This window comes from Mastigoproctus giganteus, chromosome 12 (assembly GCF_048544385.1).
Source record: "Mastigoproctus giganteus isolate SK-2022 chromosome 12, ASM4854438v1, whole genome shotgun sequence".
Taxonomy (NCBI): domain Eukaryota; kingdom Metazoa; phylum Arthropoda; class Arachnida; order Uropygi; family Thelyphonidae; genus Mastigoproctus; species Mastigoproctus giganteus.
Window position 1 is genome coordinate 131166107 of NC_143586.1, and position 13597 is coordinate 131179703.

Below are 13597 nucleotides of genomic sequence, written 5' to 3' on the forward strand. Positions count from 1 at the left end.
TAACATCATCAGTTGGTCCCACTGTATAGAATTTAAATACTGTCTCAGTCCATCGTAGTCGCCTTTACGAAAGCAATAACCCTTCCCTTTACCCCTAATGGTAGTTACCTCTTTGAGTAAATCCCACTGAGCACACTGTGATCACTGCCACCTAGTGGTTCATTTATCTGCAGATTCTTAATGCATGAAGAATCACTGCTGATAATCAAATCAAGAGTATTCCTCCCTCTAGTTGCCTCCCGAACATGCTGATGTAGAAAACAATCATCCAATAAATCCACAAAAGCCTTGCTAGTGTGTGAGTGCCCAGCCCCCAAATTCCAGTCAATATCTGGGAAATTAAAATCTCCCATTATAAGACTCTCTGATTTACTGGCCCACTCTATTTCCCTGTACAGTTTCTTATTATACTTATCAGAGTCATTAGGCCTATAGCACACTGCTACTCTCAATTTTGGTCTCCCAATGCATATGTCACACCAAACTGACTCGACGCTGCACTGTCCAGCGATGTCCACTGGCTTCACTTCCTTGGATTTGATGTATTTCTTAACTAATAGCATAACCCCTCCTCCCTTCCTATCCAGTCTATTCTTTCTGTAGACGCTGTACTCCCCAAATTCCAGTTCTGCATTCCTTATATGCCAGTCAGTTGTAGAGTAGAAGATATTAAGAGTAGGAGACCGGCGGAATTACTTAGCAAGTACAGGTCACTGTTGAAAAAAAGCCGTGAATTAGGGTTGAATTTTAAAGTGTCTGCAATTCTGCCCAGACACGATAAGAGGGAGTATATGATGAGAGCCTTGTCGATCAATTCGGCCCTGGAAAGATTGTGCAAAGCTCAAGGGGTAGAATTTTTTTCAGCCTGGACTGTACTTGTTAACAGGAGAGATTGCTTCTACAGGGATGGGATACACTTAAATAGAAAGGGTGCAAGAATTTTTGCTGATGCTGTCGAGGCAATGTTAGGAGGGTCGGAAAACTGTTAGTTGGGGGGGATACAAGGACTAATAAATTAACAGTAGCCACTGGCAGAGGTGGAAGTTATTCTTGCACTGCTTCTATCGAAACGAGCAGAAGCCTGAAAAACAAGATGCAGGATATTTCAGAGATTGCTGGGAGTCATTGCGGTACAAGTAAACACATGGGTTGTGTTAGGGTAGCTAGGAATAGAAACAGGTGCATATATACCTGCGTGTACACCAATGCTAGGAGTTTAGTAAATAAATTTGATGAATTTGAGGTATTGCTCAAAACATCGAAGGCAGATATTGTTGGGATATCAGAGACGTTGTATCACACAGATATAAGGAATGCGGAACTGGAATTTGGGGAATACAATGTGTATAGAAAGGATAGACAGGACAGGAGGGGAGGAGAAGTTATGCTATTAGTTAAGAAACACATAAAATCCAAGGAAGTGAAGCCAGTCGACATCAATGGACAGGGCAGTGTCGAGTCAGTTTGGTGTGACATAAGCATAGGGAAATCAAAATTGAGAGTAGGAGTGTGCTATAGGCCTAATGACTCTGATGAGTATAATAAGATATTGTACAGGGAAATAGAGTGGGCCAGTAAATCAGAGAGTCTTATAATGGGGGATTTTAATTTCCCAGATATTGACTGGAATTTGTGGGTTGGTCACTCACACACTAGCAAGGCTTTTGTGGATTTATTGGATGATTGTTTTCTACATCAGCATGTTCGTGCGGGAACAAGAGGGAGCAATACTCTTAATCTGATTATCAGTAGTGATTCTTCATGCATTAAGAATCTGCAGATAAATGAACCACTAGGTGGCAGTGATCACAGTGTGTTGAAGTGGGATTTACTCAAGGAGGAAACTACCATCAGAGGTAAAGGGAAGGGTTATTGCTTTCGTAAAGGCGACTACGATGGACTGAGACAGTATTTAAATTCTATACAGTGGGACCAGCCGATGATGTTACCAACAGCAAACTCAAAATGGAAAGCATTCAAGGAACTAATCTTGGAAGCTACCAGGCTTTACATACCAACTAAGAAATATTGTTCAAGGTTTAGGCCTAAATGGTTGTCAGATGAACTAATGAGACATGTGGCAGAGAAGAAAAATGCATGGAATACATACAAATTAATGGGTGACATGTAAGCCTATGATAGATATAAGTTGGTCTGTAACCAAGTCACAAAGGAGATTAGGCAGGCAAAGGCAGACTACGAAAAATCCTTGGCAAAGGATGCAAAGAAAAACAGAAAAGAGTTCTTTACCTATTTAAACTCAAGAAGGAAAGGGATGAATCAGATTGGTGCACTGGATATTGATGGTTCAACAGTTGAGGATCCTGCTCAGGTGGCTAACAATCTAAACGAGTATTTTGCATCTACATTCACGCATGAGGAGTTATTCAGGAAGGAGAATGATGTAGGTAAAGTAAACATTGGCAGTGAGCTAGATGATTTTGTAATAACTGAGAGGAAAGTGGAGGAGAGATTGTTGAGGATAAACATAAAAAAGCACCTGGGGTGGATGGGATCTATCCAGTTATATTAAAGGAGGCAGCAAAGGAAGTAAGCAAACCCCTAGCCATAATTATGAGAGCTTCTTTGGACTCAGGGGAGGTACCCATAGACTGGAGATGTGCAAATGTAACCCCAATTCACAAAGGAGGATCAAAGGCTGATACAAGTAATTATAGACCTGTTAGTTTAATTTCTGTTCCAGGTAAATTAATGGAGGCGCTGGTTAAAGAAGCACTGCAGGATCATCTAGACAAGAATTCAGTTATAGCTCAGACGCAGCATGGTTTTGTTAAGGGCAGGTCTTGCCTGACCAATTTGATTGGATACTATGATGTAGTCACAAAAGAACTGGATGCAGGGAATAACTTGGATATTATATATTTGGATCTTAGAAAGGTTTTGATACGGTTGCACATGAAAGACTGCTGCACAAATTGGAGCAGTGTGGCATTGCAGGCAAATTGCTGCTATGGATAAGGGGATGGTTGAGTGGCAGAAGACAGAGAGTGGTAATCAATGGACACTGCTCAACGTGGACTAATGTTATTAGTGGAGTTCCTCAGGGTTCAGTGTTGGGTCCATTGTTGTTTTCGGTGTTTATGAATGATTTTGATGATGGTATATCAAGTTTAATGTCCAAGTTTGCAGATGATACAAAGGTTGGCAGGGTTGTTAAGGACACTACTGACGCTATGCTGCTGCAACAGGATCTGGAAAGGTTGAACAGATGGGCTGAGAGGTGGAAAATTAAGTTTAACATTGACAAATGTAAAGTACTACATATGGGAAACAGTAACCACAGAGAAACGTATCAACTCTGCGGTACTACACTGACAGTAGTGGAGAATGAAAAGGACCTGGGGGTAATTGTGCAGGCAGATATGAAGTTCTCAGCAGTGCAGATGAGCTGCAAGAGTAGCTCATGGTGTCTTGTCAATGATATACAGGAATTTTTCTAGCAGGGATAAGGAGGTGATTATTCCCTTGTATAAGGCAATGGTTAGGCCACATCTTGAGTACTGTATACAGGTCTGGAGGGCTCATTTCAAGAAGGATGTAGAGCTGCTGGAACGGGTACAGAGAAGGGCAACAAGATTAGTGAATGGAATAAAGGGTTGCTCTTACGAAGAAAGGCTTAAGTTTTGCAAATTACAGAGTCTGGAGACTAGGCACCAGCGAGGTGATCTGATAGAGGTGTATAAGGCTTTGAATGGTTTGAGCATGCTCAATGCCAATGGGATTCTTCATCTTGCTCAGAATAATCAGCTCAGAGGGCATAAATTCAAATTGAGGAAGGACGGATGTCGGATAGATGTGCGGAAATTTCCCTTTGGCCAGCGGGTGGTTGGTTGGTGGAACCGACTTCCATCACTTGTTGTTGAAGTTGATAGCCTAAACAAATTTAAGGCTGAACTGGACAGGTATTTCGAACGAACGGAGGGGTGAAATGGGAGTGGTGTGTTTTTTTTTTTTTTTTTTTTTTTGGCTGATGGTGAATAAGCTTGCTTTCTTGAATCATATGCCTCTACTAATGCTAATGCTATATCTGTGTGACACCACGTCTCTGATATCCCAACAATATCTGCCTTTGATGTTTTGAGCAATACCTCAAATTCATCAAATTTATTTACTAAACTCCTAGCATTGGTGTTTTTTTTTTTTTTTTTTATGAAAACCCCGAACACGAAAGGTATCAAAACCTATAGTACTTAGTACCGTGCATGGGTTGAAGGAGAAGTATGGGGGGGGGGGGGGGTGCCGGAAACTTTGCTCTAGAGACTAAACATGGATTTCGCCACTTCAAGTCTCCAATAAGCAAAGTGGTGGTATTTCACCGGTTGATGAAAGTCATCTACCACCTCTGCACCTATTTCTATTCTTAGCTACCCTAACACAACCCATGTGTTTACTTGTGCCGCAATGACTCCCAGCAGTCTCTGAAATATCCTGCATCTTGTTTTTCAGGCTTCTGCTCATTCCAATAGAAGCAGTGCAAGAATCTCTTTCACCTCTGCCAATGGCTACTGTTAATCTATTCGTCTTTGTCTCCCCCCAAGCTAGCAGTTTTCCGACCCACCTAACACTGCCTCGATAGCATCAGCAAATATTCTTGCACCCTTTCTATTTAAGTGTATCCCATCCCTGTAGAAGCAATCTCTCCTGTTAACAAGTACAGTCCAGGCTGAAAAAAATTCTACCCCTTGAGCCTTGCACAATCTTTCCAGGGCCGAATTGATCGACAAGGCTCTCATCATATACTCCCTCCTATCGTGTCTGGGCAGAATTGCAGACACTTTCAAATTCAACCCTAATTCACGGAATTTGGGCTTTTTTTCAACAGTGACCTGTACTTGTTAAGAAATTCTGCCAGTCTCCTACTCTTGATATCCTTAGTGCCAACGTGTACAACTATATCACCTTTTGTGCCCTTAAAAGATGTTATCTGCTCTACAACGTCATCAACCTTTACCCCTGGCAGACATACCCTGGTCCTGTTCCACCTATCCTTTTTATAAAGCATGTTCCCTGTTTCCCTGACAATGGAGTCACCAACAACTACTACATATATAGCATACATATATATGATTTTAACTGCCTCTGTAGCCGAGTGGTCAGAAGCATAGCACACACTTTATGAGTAGACCAGGGTTCAGGCCCCTGAGTGCTAAGTAAATATGGTTAATCTGCCAACCTGCACTGGACCAGCGTGGCAGATTATGATTCATGTTGAGAGAAATGGATCATAATGGATCAACCCACTGCAGGATGGATGCCTCCATCCTGCAGTGGGTTGATAATGGCTGCAGTTTATATATGCTTTTATACTCAACTGCCTCAAATGCCTTTTTTTATATATGCTTTTATACTCAATTTACCGTATTATATGCTTCTTGCAAAATCTTGTTTGAGCTCCATAGAGTACGTACATACATAAATGTGCATGCATGCATGCATGTGTAATGTTTTTGAAGACAGTTTCAAACTGCTGTGTTTTGTCTCTGTTTCCAAGTAATTGTATGTAAAGTTAGTAATAGATGGCAACAGAAAACAGATTTGAAATCATAAAAAAATAATAATAATAAAAAATTACCTTTGTCAGTCATTGTTTCCACTTGTGATTTGGAGTTACAAAAATAAAAATTCACTCAAAGATCTAGTAGTTGATGAAATTGAATCAACTGATATATAAATAGATGCAAATTACATTATGGCATTAAAAAGAAAATGGTTAAAAAATTATGGCAAGAGTTTTTTTTTTTATTATTATTATTTTTTTTTTATGATTTAAAATATTGTTTATTTTTTTTTTTAATTAGAATTTTATTTTTAAATTGATTTAATTTTCTGCAATAATTTCAATCTAATATTGGGCAATCAAGTTGAATTTAAAAAAATTAGAACTTAAAAGCATATGTACAAATTTTGAAAGTTCAATAAGAAAAGAAAACTAGTGTTCCACACAAGTTCCATGAAGTAACTCCTAAAGGAGTTAAGGCAGATATATGATTGTTTGATAATCGTCACTTAATTTCCTTCCCTGTGACAGGGTTATGGGTATCACTAAATTGCAGACCAACTCTTCCTGGAATTCAACTGGTGTCCAATAATTTTCAAATTAGAAATTAAAAGATTATCAAGGTCATTTTGAAAAGCTTTTATTAACAGCAGAGAAAATTTTTTTTCATGTGGATAGAATGTGAAACACCTGTGCACCAGTAAAAGAATTTATTTAGGTACTTTTTATTACTGCACTAAACATTTTTTGGAGTGTTTTATGCTGCAGATAATTAAAAAACAGCCACTATATTCTAATGGTACAATTTGTTACCAGACAAAAACAGGAGCGACTTACAAAATGTTTATATTTCTGGATGTAAAAGTGTTGAAATTTTAAATTTTCACCAAAAGTGGTAGCTGCAGACAATCAAAAAGTCACCTTCAAGTGTCTTAACCAGATTCATTAGTAATTGGCTGTAGATTTCTTCTGGAACAGACATAATTTTGTAAAATGCAAAATCTTGAACCACCAATGCAATTTAAAAATATAGACAGCCAAGCTGGAAAATGGATGTGTTGTTTGTTTGATTTGTCTTTTTTTTTTACTGCTACATGAAGTTGGAGACTTTCAGTTTGGAGTTTGGAGAAATTTGGCCCCAGGGTGATGTCATACAAAAACTGGCTACTTATTTAGTTGAAAATTATGTAGCAGAAAAGGCTCCTTTTTTCCTCCAATATGTGAGTACAATCGTACACCTCGACAGAATATCATTCAAGACTATTCAGTGGTATCAGTTGTTCAGTTACATGACTTTAGGGCCTCCCCTTCTTTTATTTTGGCTATATTACAGTAAAACCTCATTTATACAAAGCACATATTATTCCCCTTGTTAAAGGATAGTCTTTTCTGCATAACATTCATTTATTACAAAATTCAGTTAATATACAGTTGGTGGCTGCAACAATTCGGTGAGTACTACAATTCAATGAATGGAAAAGAAATAAAAAATGCCATCTTTTAACATGCTATGCTGCTAATGGTGATCATAGTAAATTTAATGTATACTTCAGGGCCAACTAGACAGGAATGTATTTATACTGTGTTTCTGCTAGATGTTCCTGCACAGGGCAGATTTTTTAAGGGCCAGTCTTGTCTGACAATCTGATTGGATACTATGACACAGTGACAAAGGAACTGGATGCAAAATAATAATTTTGACATCAGATACTTAAATTTCAGAAAAATCTTTTAATATTGTTGGATGTAAAATACTGCTATACAAACTTGAGCAGTGTGGCATTAAGGGCACGTTACTGCCGTGAATAAAGGGATGGTTGAGTGGAAGAAGACAGTGTGTGTTTATCATTGACACTTGCTCTTCTTGGACAAATGTTATTAATGGAATCCCTTCAATTCTGGGATTGTTTTTGTTATCAATATTTATTAATGATATTGACAATGACATATTAGGCCTAATTTCTTAGTTTACAAATGATATGAAGATTGGCAGGGTGATTAATTACAGTAATCTGGTATGCTACTTCAACAAGATTTAGATAATTTAAGTACATATGCTGGGAAATGGCAATTGAAGTTTCACATTGACAAGTGCAAGGTACTTTGTATGGGTAGCAGTAATTCCAGATTAATGTACTGACTGTGTGATACCACACTCAGAGTAGTCAAGAATAAATAGGTCTGGGGATCAGATATGAAAGTTCTTTGAGCAGTGCAGACAGGTTGTTGGAACAGTCCTTGGGGTTTTGTCAATGATACATGGAAATTTTACTAGTAGGGATGAGATGGTGATTATCCCATTGTATAAGGCAGTGGTTAGGCCACATCTTGAGTATACTGCATACAGGTCTGGAAGCCTCATTTGCAGAAGATGTAAATCTGTTGGAGTGGATGAAGAGAAGAGCAATAAGATCAGTGTGGGGAAGAAAAGGATACTCTTACCAGGAAAGGCTTCAGTTCTGAAAATTGCAGCGTCTGGAGACTGGACACCTGTGACGAGATCTGATTGAAGTGATTAAGGCACTGAATGGATCGAGTATGCTAAATAAAAATGAAATCCTCTTTCTTCCTCAGACTACACGAGGGTAGTTGATTGTTGAAAAAAAACTTCCATCTGGTGTTGTTGAAGTGGATGGTTTGAATAAATCCAAGAAAAACTAGACAAAAGCTAGAATACCATATCACGTGTCCATTACAGAAGATGGACAGGTGATATGGGATTCTCTTCTTTTTTTTTTTTTTTTTTTTGGCTGATTCTGTGTAAGCTTGTTTTCTTGCACTTTTGCCACTACTAATACTAGGTCTGTTTTAAAGAAGAGGTTAGAACTATATGAGCATGTTACCAAATTGAAAATAGAACAAAAGTCACTATCACGTGGCACTGATTTATGAACAAATACAGTTTGTGACCGAAATTTTTGAAAGAAGTCAAAACTCAATAAAAAGACTTTGGAATGACAAACTTCTGGTGAAAGCAGTCTTAAACAGGTCAACCAAACTGATAATTCTAGGCATGTTTTCCTCGCTTGTGCAGAAATTCTGTTTGTATTTCTCTCTTCTGGCTTGAATGAGCAGTTTACTTTATTCAAGCCTTGTTACTTTTAAATACTATGCCAACTTGAAAAATCCAAACATAGCTCTTCAGTCCAACCTAATCTGACATTCACATACTTACATCATTACTCCTGGATATGTTGAAGAACATTATGCGATAATTTATTTTACCAGCAATTTTTAAATCTTCCACTTCCATTTAGAAATTGATTACCATAGCATGCTAAACCAGAAAGTTACTGCTGCCAAGGTTTGAAAGCAATCCTAAACAGTTCATTGTGAGAACTTACCTTACCAGACACTGTTATGAAAGAATATTGATGAGAGTGGTCCTTGGTTGAGGAACTGACCAAGAAGCTTGAAATATAACAAGTTATCCCAAGTCATGCTTGGCATTAAAAAAAATCTTCATAGTTAAGTGTGAGAGAATGTTCAGCCTGGTTTGAAAAACAAAACCGAGTTCAGCTTCTCTCTTTCTGTTGAAGTTTTGGAAATGCTCCTGATATGCAAGTCTAGACATCAGGGCCATTATTATGAAGAAAACTTTGACTCAACATTTCAGAAGGGGGCAGAGTCTGCAACAGTGTCTTTCTTGATGCAATCAAAATTGGTTGTCAAACAGAATATCCAAATAGAAATTCACAGACAGAAAAATTGTTGGTAAGCTAATATTTAAAAGCATATACTATACTAGTAAACAATTCTGTGTGTATATTTTAATATAAGATGTGTATGTTATATCAGTGAAATTTATTTTCACCCAAAAATCTTCTGTTTTTCCCCTGCTTACAATTGCTTGATCTCCATTAGCATTAGGAGAAGCACATGATGCAAGAAATCAAGCTGGCTAAAGGCAAACTTCCGCACATCTATCCTACAACCGTCTTTCCTCAATTTGAATTTATGCCCTCTCAGGCGATTATTCTGAGCAAGAGGAAGAATCCCATCAGCATTGAGCATGCTCAAACCATTCAAGGCTTTATACACCTCAATCAGATCACCTCGCAGGTGCCTAGTCTCCAGATACTGTAATTTGCAAAACTTAGCATGCTCAATTTTTTTTGAAAGTCAAAAGTTGGCAGCTATATAAATGCATTTAGATTATTTTTACAATCATGGGTAAAGTGTTACATGTTCGTCAGAACATTTTCCACTTGCCCTAGAATCTTCTAAGTAAAATAAAAGTCACTCTGGAGAAGAAAATGCAATATGATACATTTTATTGAAAATGCAGAATCATAAACTCTTGCTGTTACAAGATGTCAAAAAATTTATCTTAAAATGGAATGTGACAAGCCAGCTTTCCAATTAGTACAGATACCCTCCATATACTATTGTCTGACTGTGCTATTTAACTTTGGTGGGAAGCAGCAATTGAGAACAAAGTTCTCGGTAGCTTGGAAACATTTAATACAGTACCCATTTGCCTGTTGAACTTATCAAAATATTAAAAAACTATATAGTACATAATTAAAACAGCAAACATAATGAATACATTAGTAATAAACACCAGAGAAAAGATTTCCATAATTGTTTAGGTTAGGTTAGAAACCTAATTAAAAAACAAAGCAACTATTCTGCAGGTTTTCATTTTCAGTGTAACACATACAACATGACCCAAGGATGGTACCATTCCCCAGTTTAAAAAGCAATAAAACTTAAAAGAAGTGTCCAATAATAGATGTTTTGTGCCATCAGTTTTCTCAAATTCAGTGCAAGAGTCTGCCAGATGTTAGTGCAAAGGAAGAAAAAAAATTGATGTACAATGGTCCTTGGTTGGGAAGTCAATACATGCACTAGGAAGCTTTAAGTATAATAAATTATCCCAACTTATACCTAGCATTTTAACAATTCCTCATAGTAGTGCCTGATGAAACTTTAGAAATACTCTGTACAGCCAAGTCTAGACAGAAAGGCTGTTGTTGTAAAGAAAACTTGGACTAATATTAAAAATAGCAAGTGATTCTTTTTAATATTAGATTAGTAAAGCACAATAACTAGAAATCATTGGGCTATAATTAGTCAGTATTATCAATAAACTTGGACTGAACATTGCTGTAGAGGGCAAAGTCTGCAACAGCTGATGCTGTTTGGCTTTGGGTCAGCAACTTAGACCATGTTGCACTATTGTGTATTGTGCCTGTACAAAAGTGTGTTCATATGCCAATTTGCATGTTGTGCAGGCTGAGAAGCCTGAAATAACTCTCAGGAGAAAAAGCCTATTCCCTCTACCTGAGATTGGTTAGTTACAGTCTCGAATGAAAAGGCTGCTGAAATATCTTTCTTGAAACAATCATAATCAGTTGATGTGTAAAAGACAATCCTAACAGAAATCACATATGGAAAAATCCTAGGTAATTTAATGTGTGAAAAGCATACTGTACTGGTTGGTGGATAGGAAAAAAAGAGAAGGCAGATTTTTCGAAAAAATCTGCCTTCTCTTTTTTCCAAAACTCCTGCTTGCAGTTATCCAATCTTTTTCTTTTCAGAGGTGTCAAAAATTGGCAGCTATGTAAATATGTGATTAAATAAATAATCAGCAAATTTGATTATGAAAATGGATATATATAGAGTGTCTCAAAAATACATGGCATAACTTGAGGAATGAGTTCCTCATATGTAGACAATAAAAATATTTTATATCAATATAGTTCTGGAAATGCTTGGTTCCTGAGTTATTAACCGGAATGTCTTATCTCCTGCAGGTGATTTCCTTCATCACAAGATACTGACAGAATCTGGTGGTTTTCCATTCTGACCATGTACGGTTTGGCAGACGGCAATACTCTGGAGTCTCGTCGTTTGTACCACAAAAGGTTCCCAGAACAAAGATGTCCAGATGGGAAAACGTTTGAAGGTATCCATCACTGCCTTTGTGAACATGGGACCTTTAGACCTTGTACTGCCGACCGAGGACGACCAAGATCTACGACTCCTGAAGTAGAGGAGGAGATTTTGGATGTTGTGCATGCCACTCCTGGAATCAGCACACGCAGAATAGCAATGCATCTGGCTGTTCAGCGTTCGACTATTTGGAGAGTGTTGCGAGAACACCAACTGTATCCTTACCATCTGCGATGGGTACAGGCCTTGTCACCAGCAGATTACCCTGCGCAAGTAGTGTTCTGCCAGTGGTTCTTGCAGCAGTGTGGTACAACTCCTCACCTTCCTGCCTTAGTGATATTCACAGATGAAGCACAGTTCACACGAGACGGAATCCAAAACTTTCACAATCAGCATGTATGGGCTGAGGAAAACCCACATGCAATTCTTCCACCACATCACCAACAGTGGTTCAGCCAGCCTCAACATCTGGGCGGTTGTTTTTGGTGATAAGTTATTTATCACCAAAAAACAACCAGACTTCCAAACAGACTCACAGGACGGGCGTACAGAAACTTTCTGGAAAACAACACGCCTGATTTCTTGGACAACACGGCATTGATCATTCGTCAACAAGCACATTTCAGCCACCTAGCCCACAATTACCTAAATCGAAGGTTTCCTGGTCGGCGGATAGGTGTGTTGGGCCAACTGCCTATCCTCCACACTCATCTGATTTAAACCCACTAGATTTCTTCTTGTGGGGACATTTAAAGTCATGTGTATTCAACTCCAGTAGCTGATGTGGAAACTCTCCGCAATCGAATTTTGCCAGGTTATGAGACAATACGAAACATGCCAGGGATTTGGCATCGTCTTTGCAAGTCCATGAGATGTCGATGTGAGGCCTGTATTCAGGCAGAAGGTGGACATTTCGAACAATTACTATAAGGTGATGTGAACAGTTAAGCGTCATAGACAGACCTTCAAAACTCGGAAACCAAGCATTTCCGGAACTATGTTGATATAAAATATTTTTATTGTCTACGTATGAGGAACTCATTCCTGAAGTTCTTTGTTACATTAATGTAAGTTTATCAGAAGAAAGATGAGCAATAAGAAACATGATTTCTTAAGAATTGTGATATTTAGCAAAAAGTCCATACATAATCGAGATTAAAATCTTCTATAATAGTCATTTTGTTTACTTTTAGAATTTTTTGTACGACATTTTTCTTTAATGTATTTGTTAATCAATAACTACTTTTCCTCTGTGGTGCCTCCGTAGCCAGGTGAGCAGGAGCAGCAGCTTCATTATTTATAAGCACATGCTTCTTGATTAGACCGGGGTTCGAGCCCATGACCACCAAATACGGAGGATGCGGAAAGGTCAGGGAATGACCACCGCATATCCCCGGAGCAATATGGCCTTAGTTGCTAATGCTCCTAAAAAACCAAATAAAACAAAACAAAAACAAACTTTTCCTCTGTTAAGTAAGTTACACATATGAGTGTTTTTTTCTCTCTGTCTTAGTGAATTCCTTTATCTTTTTATTTCAACAATTTGGACTAGTTAATGAATAAACATCACCTTTAGTGATGTTTATTCATATAGATACATGCGTTAACTAAAGATTTTCATTTTGGGTTAATTGAATTTTAATTTTACTGTTTGATGTTTATTGATAATCACTTGTATAATCACATTTAATACTAACCTGATTGACACACACTCTCTCCTTATTCCATGTCCTTACTTCATTATGATTACAGTAAATCCTTGATTTTTCGGATGTCAATTGAACAGGCAAAAAAAATTTGCGTAGAACCAGTCTTCTATATGCTCGTGAGATAGGAAAAACCATGAAATCATGAGTCACAAGCACCCCAGTTTGTTTATGGATACGTTTTCTGTCATTCTGATCTCTACCTTGTTTGAAGTTTTTCTTTCATTATTTATAAGTTCTGAAATACACTTTTGTTGTTGGTTAATCACTCCCCCATAGTTCTGGTGGTTAGCCATTCAAAAGTAAATCTCTTAATGAAAATACGCCCTCAGAAGTTTGCTTTCCATTTAGATTATATTTGTATTATTGCTTGCTGATCTATTTAATCATTCTGTACACACAACAAGTGTTTTTCCAGCAGTTCTGTCTTATGACCAAAGTTTCTTTTTAATTTCGTTACTGTATCCTGTAATTA

At 37.8% G+C, this 13597-nt stretch overlaps 1 protein-coding gene across 5 annotated transcripts in view; it reads left to right on the plus strand.

The window, feature by feature from the left end:
• Nucleotides 1-13597, plus strand: part of LOC150077431 (uncharacterized) — a 284193-nt gene that overhangs the window by 216397 nt on the left and 54199 nt on the right. The gene's annotated exons all lie outside the window — the stretch shown is intronic.